The sequence below is a fragment of the Capra hircus genome, chromosome 18 (genome assembly GCF_001704415.2).
Source record: "Capra hircus breed San Clemente chromosome 18, ASM170441v1, whole genome shotgun sequence".
NCBI classification, from domain to species: domain Eukaryota; kingdom Metazoa; phylum Chordata; class Mammalia; order Artiodactyla; family Bovidae; genus Capra; species Capra hircus.
In genome coordinates, this window is record NC_030825.1 from 48,596,733 (window position 1) to 48,605,590 (window position 8,858).

Here is an 8,858-nt window from a genome sequence, read left to right on the forward strand (position 1 = left end):
AAATGAGTTATGGAAACTGTCATTAATATTACGCAGTGTATAGCTGATTTTAGAGTTATCTAAAGTAATTCACTCTGATGAGTGATATTTTTAATTTAAAAGAATGTAGTGTAGAATATTGGAGAAGGCAGTGGCACCCCACTCCAGTACTCTTGCCTAGAAAATCCCGTGGATGGAGGAGCCTGGTGGGCTGCAGTCCATGGGGTCGCTAAGAGTTGGAGACAATTGAGTGACTTCACTTTGACTTCACTTTCATGCATTGGAGAAGGAAATGGCAACCCACTCCAGTATTCTTGCCTGGAGAATCCCAGGGACGGTGGAGCCTGGTGGGCTGCCATCTATGGTGTCTCACAGAGTCGGACACGACTGAAGCGACTTAGTAGTAGTAGTAGTAGTGTAGAATATTTACTGTTCTTTGTCAAGGAAAATAAAATGTTTTTCTCTTTTAGATTTGAATTCAAAATATAAAATACTCAGCTGTGAAAATGTACATATTTATTAAAAACATTCTTACTGTGCGTCAGAAAATTCAAACTGGTGAGAAACCCTATGAATGTAAGCAGTGTGGAAAGGCCTTTAGTGGCTCATCCAACTTTCTGGAACATCAACTAATTCATAGTGGTGAAAAACCCTATGAATGCCATGAATGTGAGATGATCTTTAGTCTTAGTATAGGTCTTAGGGAACATCATAGAATTCATACTGGGGAGAAACCCTACAAATGTAAGGAATGTGGAAAGGCCTTTAGTCGTGCCTCACATCTTGTTCAACATGAGAGAATTCATTCTGGGGAGAAGGCCTATAAGTGTAAGGAATGTGGGATGACATTTAGTCATGGCTATCAACTCATTCCGCTTCAGTAAATGCATATCGGTATAAAACCCTTTGAATGTCATGAATGTGAGAAGCCCTTTAGTCATGCTTCAGCACTTATTCAACATGAGAGAATTCGTACTGGTGAGAAACCCTATAAATGTGAAGAATGTGGGAAGGCCTTTATTAATGGTGGAAGGCTAAGAATGCATCACATAATTCATACTGGTGAGAAATCCTATGAATGTAAAGAATGTGAAAAGGCCTTTCAGTTCAGTTCAGCTCAGTTCAGTTCAGTCGCTCAGTAGTGTCCGACTCTTTGTGACCCCATAAATTGCAGCACGCCAGGCCTCCCTCTCCATCACCATTTCCCGGATTTCACTCAGACTCATGTCCATCGAGTCCGTGATGCCATCCAGCCATCCATCCTCTGTCGTCCCCTTCTCCTCCTGTCCCCAATCCCTCCCAGCATCAGAGTTTTTTCCAATGAGTCAGCTCTTCGCATGAGGTGGCCAAAGTACTGGAGCTTCAGCTTTAGCATCATTCCTTCCAATGAACACCCAGGACTGATCTCCTTCAGAATGGACTGGTTGGATCTCCTTGCAGTCCAAGGGACTCTCAAGAGTCTTCTCCAACACCACAGTTCAAAAGCATCAATTCTTCGGTGCTCAGCCTTCTTCACAGTCCAACTCTCACACCCATACATGACCACAGGAAAAACCATAGCCTTGACAAGATGGACGTTAGTCGGCAAAGTAATGTCTCTGCTTTTGAATATACTATTGAGGTTGGTCATAACTTTTCTTCCAAGGAGTAAGCGTCTTTTAATTTCATGGCTGCAGTCACCATCTGCAGTGATTTTGGAGCCCCCCAAAATGAAGTCTGACACTGTTTCTACTGTTTCCCCATTTATTTCCCATGAAGTGATGGGACCAGATGCCATGATCTTCGTTTTCTGAATGTTGAGCTTTAAGCCAACTTTTTCGCTCTCCTCTTTCACTTTCATCAAGAGGCTTTTTAGTTTTGCTTCACTTTCTGCCATAATGGTGGTGTCATCTGCGTATCTGAGGTTATTGATATTTCTCCCAGCAATCTTGATTCCAGCTTGTGTTTCTTCCAGTCCAGCGTTTCTCATGATGTACTCTGCATAGAAGTTAAATAAGCAGGGTGACAATCTACAGCCTTGACGTATTCCTTTTCCTATTTGGAACCAGTCTGTTGTTCCATGTCCAGTTCTAACTGTTGCTTCCTGACCTGCATACAGACTTCTCAAGAGGCAGGTTAGGTGGTCTGATATTCCCATCTCTCTCAGAATTTTCCACAGTTTCTTGTGATCCACACAGTCAAAGGCTTTGGCATAGTCAATAAAGCAGAAATGGATGTTTTTCTGGAACTCTCTTGCTTTTTCCGTGATCCAGCAGATGTTGGCAATTTGATCTCTGGTTCCTCTGCCTTTTCTAAAACCAGCTTGAACATCAGGGAGTTCACGGTTCACGTATTGCTGAAGCCTGGCTTGGAGAATTTTGAGCATTATTTTACTAGCATGTGAGATGAGTGCAATTGTGCGGTAGTTTGAGCATTCTTTGGCATTGCCTTTCTTTGGGATTGAAATGAAAACTGACCTTTTCCAGTCCTGTGGCCACTGCTCAGTTTTCCAAATTTGCTGGCATATTGAGTGCAGCACTTTCACAGCATCATCTTTCAGGATTTGAAATAGCTCTACTGGAATTCCATCACCTCCACTAGCTTTGTTTGTAGTGATGCTTTCTAAGGCCCACTTGACTTCACATTCCAAGATGTCTGGCTCTAGATGAGTGATCACATCATCATGATTATCTGGGTCGTGAAGATCTTTTTTGTACAGTTCTTCTGTGTATTCTTGCCACCTCTTCTTAGTATCTTCTGCTTCTGTTAGGTCCATACCATTTCTGTCCTTTATCGAGCCCATCTTTGCATGAAATGTTCCCTGGGTATCTTTAATTTTCTTGAAGAGATCTCTAGTCTTTCCCATTCTGTTGTTTTCCTCTATTTCTTTGCATTGATCTCTGAAGAAGGCTTTCTTATCTCTCCTTGCTATTCTTTGGAACTCTGCATTCAGATGCTTATATCTTTCCTTTTCTCCTTTGCTTTTCTCCTCTCTTCTTTTCACAGCTATTTGTAAGACCTCCCCAGACAGCCATTTTGCTTTTTTGCATTTCTTTTCCATGGGGATGGTCTTGATCCCTGTCTCCTGTACAATGTCATGAACCTCATTCCATAGTTCATCAGGCACTCTCTATCTATCAGATCTAGGCCTTTAAGTCTATTTCTCACTTCCACTGTATAATCATAAGGGATTTGATTTAGGTCATACCTGAATGGTCTAGCAGTTTTCCCTACTTTCTTCAATATAAGTCTGAATTTGGCAATAAGGAGTTCATGATCTGAGCCACAGTCAGCTCCTGGTCTTGTTTTTGTTGACTGTATAGAGCTTCTCCATCTTTGGCTGCAAAGAATATAATCAATCTGATTTCGGTGTTGACCATCTGGTGATATCCATGTGTAGAGTCTTCTCTTGTGTTGTTGGAAGAGGATGTTTGCTATGACCAGTGCATTTTCTTGGCAAAACTCTATTAGTCTTTGCCCTGCTTCATTCTGCATTCCAAGGCCAAATTTGCCTGTCACTCCAGGTGTTTCTTGACTTCCTACTTTTGCATTCCAGTCCCCTATAATGAAAAGGACATCTTTTTTTGGTGTCAGTTCTAAAAGGTCTTGTAGGTCTTCATAAAACCATTCAACTTCAGTTTTTTCAGCGTTACTGGTTGGGGCATAGACTTGGATTACCATGATATTGAATGGTTTGCCTTGGAAATGAAAAGAGATCATTCTGTCATTTTTGAGATTGCATCCAAGTACTGCATTTCGGACTCTTTTGTTGACCATGATGGCTACTCCATTTCTTCTGAGGGATTCCTGCCCGCAGTAGTAGATATAATGGTCATTGGAGTTAAATTCACCCATTCCGGTCCATTTTAGTTCACTGATTCCTAGACTGTCGATGTTCACCCTTGCCATCTCTTGTTTGACCACTTCCAATTTGCCTTGATTCATGGACCTGACATTCCAGGTTCCTATGCAATATTGCTCTTTATAGCATCGTATCTTGCTTCCATCACCAGTCACATCCACAACTGGGTATTGTTTTTGCTTTGGCTCCATCCCTTCATTCTTTCTGGAGTTATTTCTCCACTGTAGCATATTGGGCACCTAATGACCTGGGGAGTTCCTCTTTTGGTATCCTATCATTTTGCCTTTTCATACTGTTCATGGGGTTCTCAAGGCAAGAATACTGAAGTGGCTTGCCATTCCCTTCTCCAGTGGACCACATTCTGTCAGACCTCTCCACCATGACCCGCCCGTCTTGGGTTGCCCCGCGGGCATGGCTTGGTTTCATTGAGTTAGATGAGGCTGTGGTCCTAGTGTGATTAGATTAACGAGTTTTCTGTGAGTATGGTTTCAGTGTGTCTGCCCTCTGATGCCCTCTTGCAACACCTACCATCTTACTTGGGTTTCTCTTACCTTGGGTGTGGGGTATCTCTTCACAGCTGTTCCAGCAAAGTACAGCCGCTGCTCCTTACCTTGGACGAGGGGTATCTCCTTACCGCCACCGTTCCTGACCTTCAATGTGGGATAGCTCCTCTAGGAAAGGCCTTTATCACCCCTCAAACCTTGTTAGGCATAAGAGAATTCATACTTTAGAGAAACCATATCAGTGTAAAGAATGTTGGAAGGCCTTTAGTCACGTTGAAAGCCTTAGAATGCATCACAGAATTCACACCGGTTAGAAACACCGTCAATGTAAAGAGTGTGAGTAGTGGACATCAACTAATTATACAATGTAGATTTCATACTGGAGAGAAACCCTATGAATGTAAGGCATGTGGGAAGCCTTTAGTGTGTATGAACAACTTACTCGACCTCAGAGTATTCACAGTGGTGAGTGAGCTTTCAGTTCAGTTCAGTTCAGTCACTCAGTCATGTCCGACTCTTTGCAACCCCATGCACGCCAGGTCTCCCTGTCCATCACCAACTCCCGGAGTTCAGTCAGACTCATGTCCATCGAGTCAGTGATGCCATCCAGCCATCTCATCCTCTGTTGTCCCCGCCTCCTGCCCCTAATCCCTCCCAGCATCAGAGTATTTTCCAATAAGTCAACTCTTCGCATGAGGTGGCCAAAGTACTGGAGTTTCAGCTTCAGCATCATTCCCTCTGAGAGAGCTTTAGAATGTAACAAATGTGGAAAATCACTTAGGCTTAGTTCAAGCCTTAAAGTGTATCAGAAAATTCATACTGGAGAGAAACATTATGAATGTAAGGACTGTGGAAAAGCGTATATATGCAGTAGAGAATGTATAGTAAGTCATTGTATTTATAACACTGAGAAAAATTTTGAATGAAAAGAACATGGGAAGGCTTTTAGATATGGTTCAATTCTTAAGGCGTTAAATAATTTATACTGGTGAGAAGCCCTCAGAATGTAAATAATGTTTCAGATTTTTTAGTTACTACCCAAATGTTCAAATTCAGAAATTTACAGTTTATGTTTTTGTAACTCAGAAGGCCTTTACTAGCATTTCTCTATTTATGGATTACCAGAATATTTATAATGGAGAAAAATTCAGAGAATGTAGAAGTGACCTTGCTTTGTATGCTGTTTATAAAAGCTCTATAGCCCTAGTCAATTCTTGTTACATTTGAAAAAAACTAATGCCAAAGAAAATCCTTGTTGACCTAACAAATCTGAAAAAAAAAATCCTGATTGCCATTTGATTTTTAGAACCTGCGTGCAAAAATCTATCCCTGTGGGAGTCTTTTGTAAGTGATCGTAATAGTACCTATACTATAGTGCTGTTATTGGAGTATAAAGAACATAGAAAGCTATCATTTAAGATAATAATATTTATTCAGTAAGGGTGTGGTGTGTGTGTGTTTTTAGTTGCTAAGTCATGTCTGACTCTTGTGACCTCATGGACTGTAGCCCACCAGGCTTCTCTGTCCATGGGATTTCCCAAGTAAGAATACTGAAGCAGGTTGCCTTTTCCTTCTCCAGGGGATCTTCTCTACCCAGGGATCAAGTATCTTGCATTGACAGGCAGGTTGTGTACCACTGAGCGACCTGGAAACTTATAAGAAGCAATCAATACAACTAAAATTATTACAGTTTATTGATTATTAACCAAAATGATACTCTAATAAAAGTTTGGGTTTTTTTTCTGTGAAAAGTAATGAATATATATAAAAATATATTTTAATAATTTAGAAATGTAACAGTAATCTTGAAACTTTTTTAACTTTAAATTTTTTCTTTAAAAATGTTAACATCAAATAAATGTTGGTGAATCTGGCCAAGAAAAATTATAAATGTTACATTATAGCATTGTTAGTAAGAAAGGGGATTTAGCCATAAATATGGAAGAAAAAAGAATCAAAGGAAAACAACTCTTTTTTAAAAGGCAGCACTATGGCACATAGTCAGGTAAGACTTAAAGAAGGAAATTATTTCTAACAGTCTTTCTAGCTCATTGCTGTATGGATTACATAATTATAACAAATCTGTTAGAATAATAGGTCCTAAAAGTCAAAAGCTAAATGAAGTTTCCTTATAAATTGAGCATAGAAAATCCAAATATATTACCTGCCAACTAAAACTGAGAATCTACCAAAAGAATTATGTAATTAAAAATCATTTATCTAGAATATTCAAAACTTCACTATTCTTATTTGATTTTAAATCTTGGATGATCCAATTTGAAGTAATTGATTTAATACTTTCTATTTATTTGTTTAATTATTGTGGTTCTGTTATACAGCAAAGTGAATCAGCTCTGTGTGTACATGTATCCCCTCCCTCTTGGGCCTCTCTTTCACCCCCACCACCCATCACACCCGTCTAGACCATCACAGATTACTGAGCTGTGCTCCCTGTGCTGCACTGCAGATTTCCACTAAGCTATCTGTTTTACACATGGTAGTGTGTTTATGTCTCCAGTCTGGTACTTTCTAATGTTAAAGGTTAGCAAATGATTGCCCTGTGGGCCAGCCACCTGTTTTCTAAAGTTTTATTGGAACATAGCCGTATTCATTCACTTACATATTATCTAAAGCTGTAACAGAAAATGTATACCCCATAAGCCTAAAATATTTACTCTTGACCTTTAAGAACAAGTTTCCTGCAATCCCTATCAAGCTACCAGCCACATTTTTCACAGAACTAGAACAAATAATTTCAAGATTTGTATGGAAATACAAAAAACCTCGAATAGCCAAAGCAATCTTGAGAAAGAAGAATGGAACTGGAGGAATCAACTTGCCTGACTTCAGGCTCTACTACAAAGCCACAGTCATCAAGACAGTATGGTACTGGCACAAAGACAGACATATAGATCTATGGAACAAAATAGAAAGCCCAGAGATAAATCCACACACATATGGACACCTTATCTTTGACAAAGGAGGCAAGAATATACAATGGAATAAAGACAATCTCTTTAACAAGTGGTGCTGGGAAAACTGGTCAACCACTTGTAAAAGAATGAAACTAGATCACTTTCTAACACCGCACACAAAAATGAACTCAAAATGGATTAAAGATCTAAATGTAAGATCAGAAAATATAAAACTCCTAGAGGAGAACATACGCAAAACACTCTCAGACATAAATCACAGCAGGATCCTCTATGATCCACCTCCCAGAATTCTGGAAATAAAAGCAAAAATAAACAAATGGGATCTAATTAAAATTAAAAGCTTCTGCACAACAAAGGAAAATATAAGCAAGGTGAAAAGACAGCCTTCTGAATGGGAGAAAATAATAGCAAATGAAACAACTGACAAACAACTAATCTCAAAAATATACAAGCAACTTATGCAGCTCAATTCCAGAAAAATAAATGACCCAATCAAAAAATGGGCCAAAGAACTAAATAGACATTCCTCCAAAGAAGACATACGGATGGCTAGCAAACACATGAAAAGATGCTCAACATCACTCATTATTAGAGAAATGCAAATCAAAACCACAATGAGGTACCACTTCACACCAGTCAGAATGGCTGCGATCCAAAAATCTGCAAGCAATAAATGCTGGAGAGGGTGTGGAGAAAAGGGAACCCTCTTACACTGTTGGTGGGAATGCAAACTAGTACAGCCACTATGGAGAACAGTGTGGAGATTCCTTAAAAAATTGCAAATAGAACTACCTTATGACCCAGCAATCCTACTGCTGGGCATACACACCGAGGAAACCAGAATTGAAAGAGACACATGTACCCCAATGTTCATCGCAGCACTGTTTATAATAGCCAGGACATGGAAACAACCTAGATGTCCATCAGCAGATGAATGGATAAGAAAGCTGTGGTACATATACACAATGGAGTATTACTCAGCCGTTAAAAAGAATTCATTTGAATCAGTTCTGATGAGATGGATGAAACTGGAGCCGATTATACAGAGTGAAGTAAGCCAGAAAGAAAAACACCAATACAGTATACTAACACATATATATGGAATTTAGGAAGATGGCAAGGACGACCCCATATGCAAGACAGGAAAAAAGACACAGATGTGTATAACGGACTTTTGGATTCAGAGGCAGAGGGAGAGGGTGGGATGATTTGGGAGAATGGCATTCTAACATGTATACTATCATGTAAGAATTGAATCGCCAGTCTATGTCTGACGCAGGATACAGCAGGCTTGGGGCTGGTGCATGGGGATGACCCACAGAGATGTTGTGGGGAGGGAGGTGGGAGGGGGGTTCATGTTTGGGAACGCCTGTAAGAATTAAAGATTTTAAAATTTAAAAAATAAAAAACTGGAAAAAAAAAAAAGAACAAGTTTCCTGATCTGTGATCTAGATTCATTAGTTTTTCTAATATTAATACTAAAAGGAACGTCTCTTCCACCCTCTCAACACACCTACCTGACCATTTTTAAAATCAGGATACCTACTTTCAAACACTTCCAACCAGATAAATGTCAGAAATGAGTCATTTGAAATACCT

General features: G+C 39.7%; 1 pseudogene; it reads left to right on the plus strand.

Annotated features, from left to right (window-relative positions):
- On the plus strand, positions 486 to 6,876 carry LOC108638065 (annotated as a pseudogene).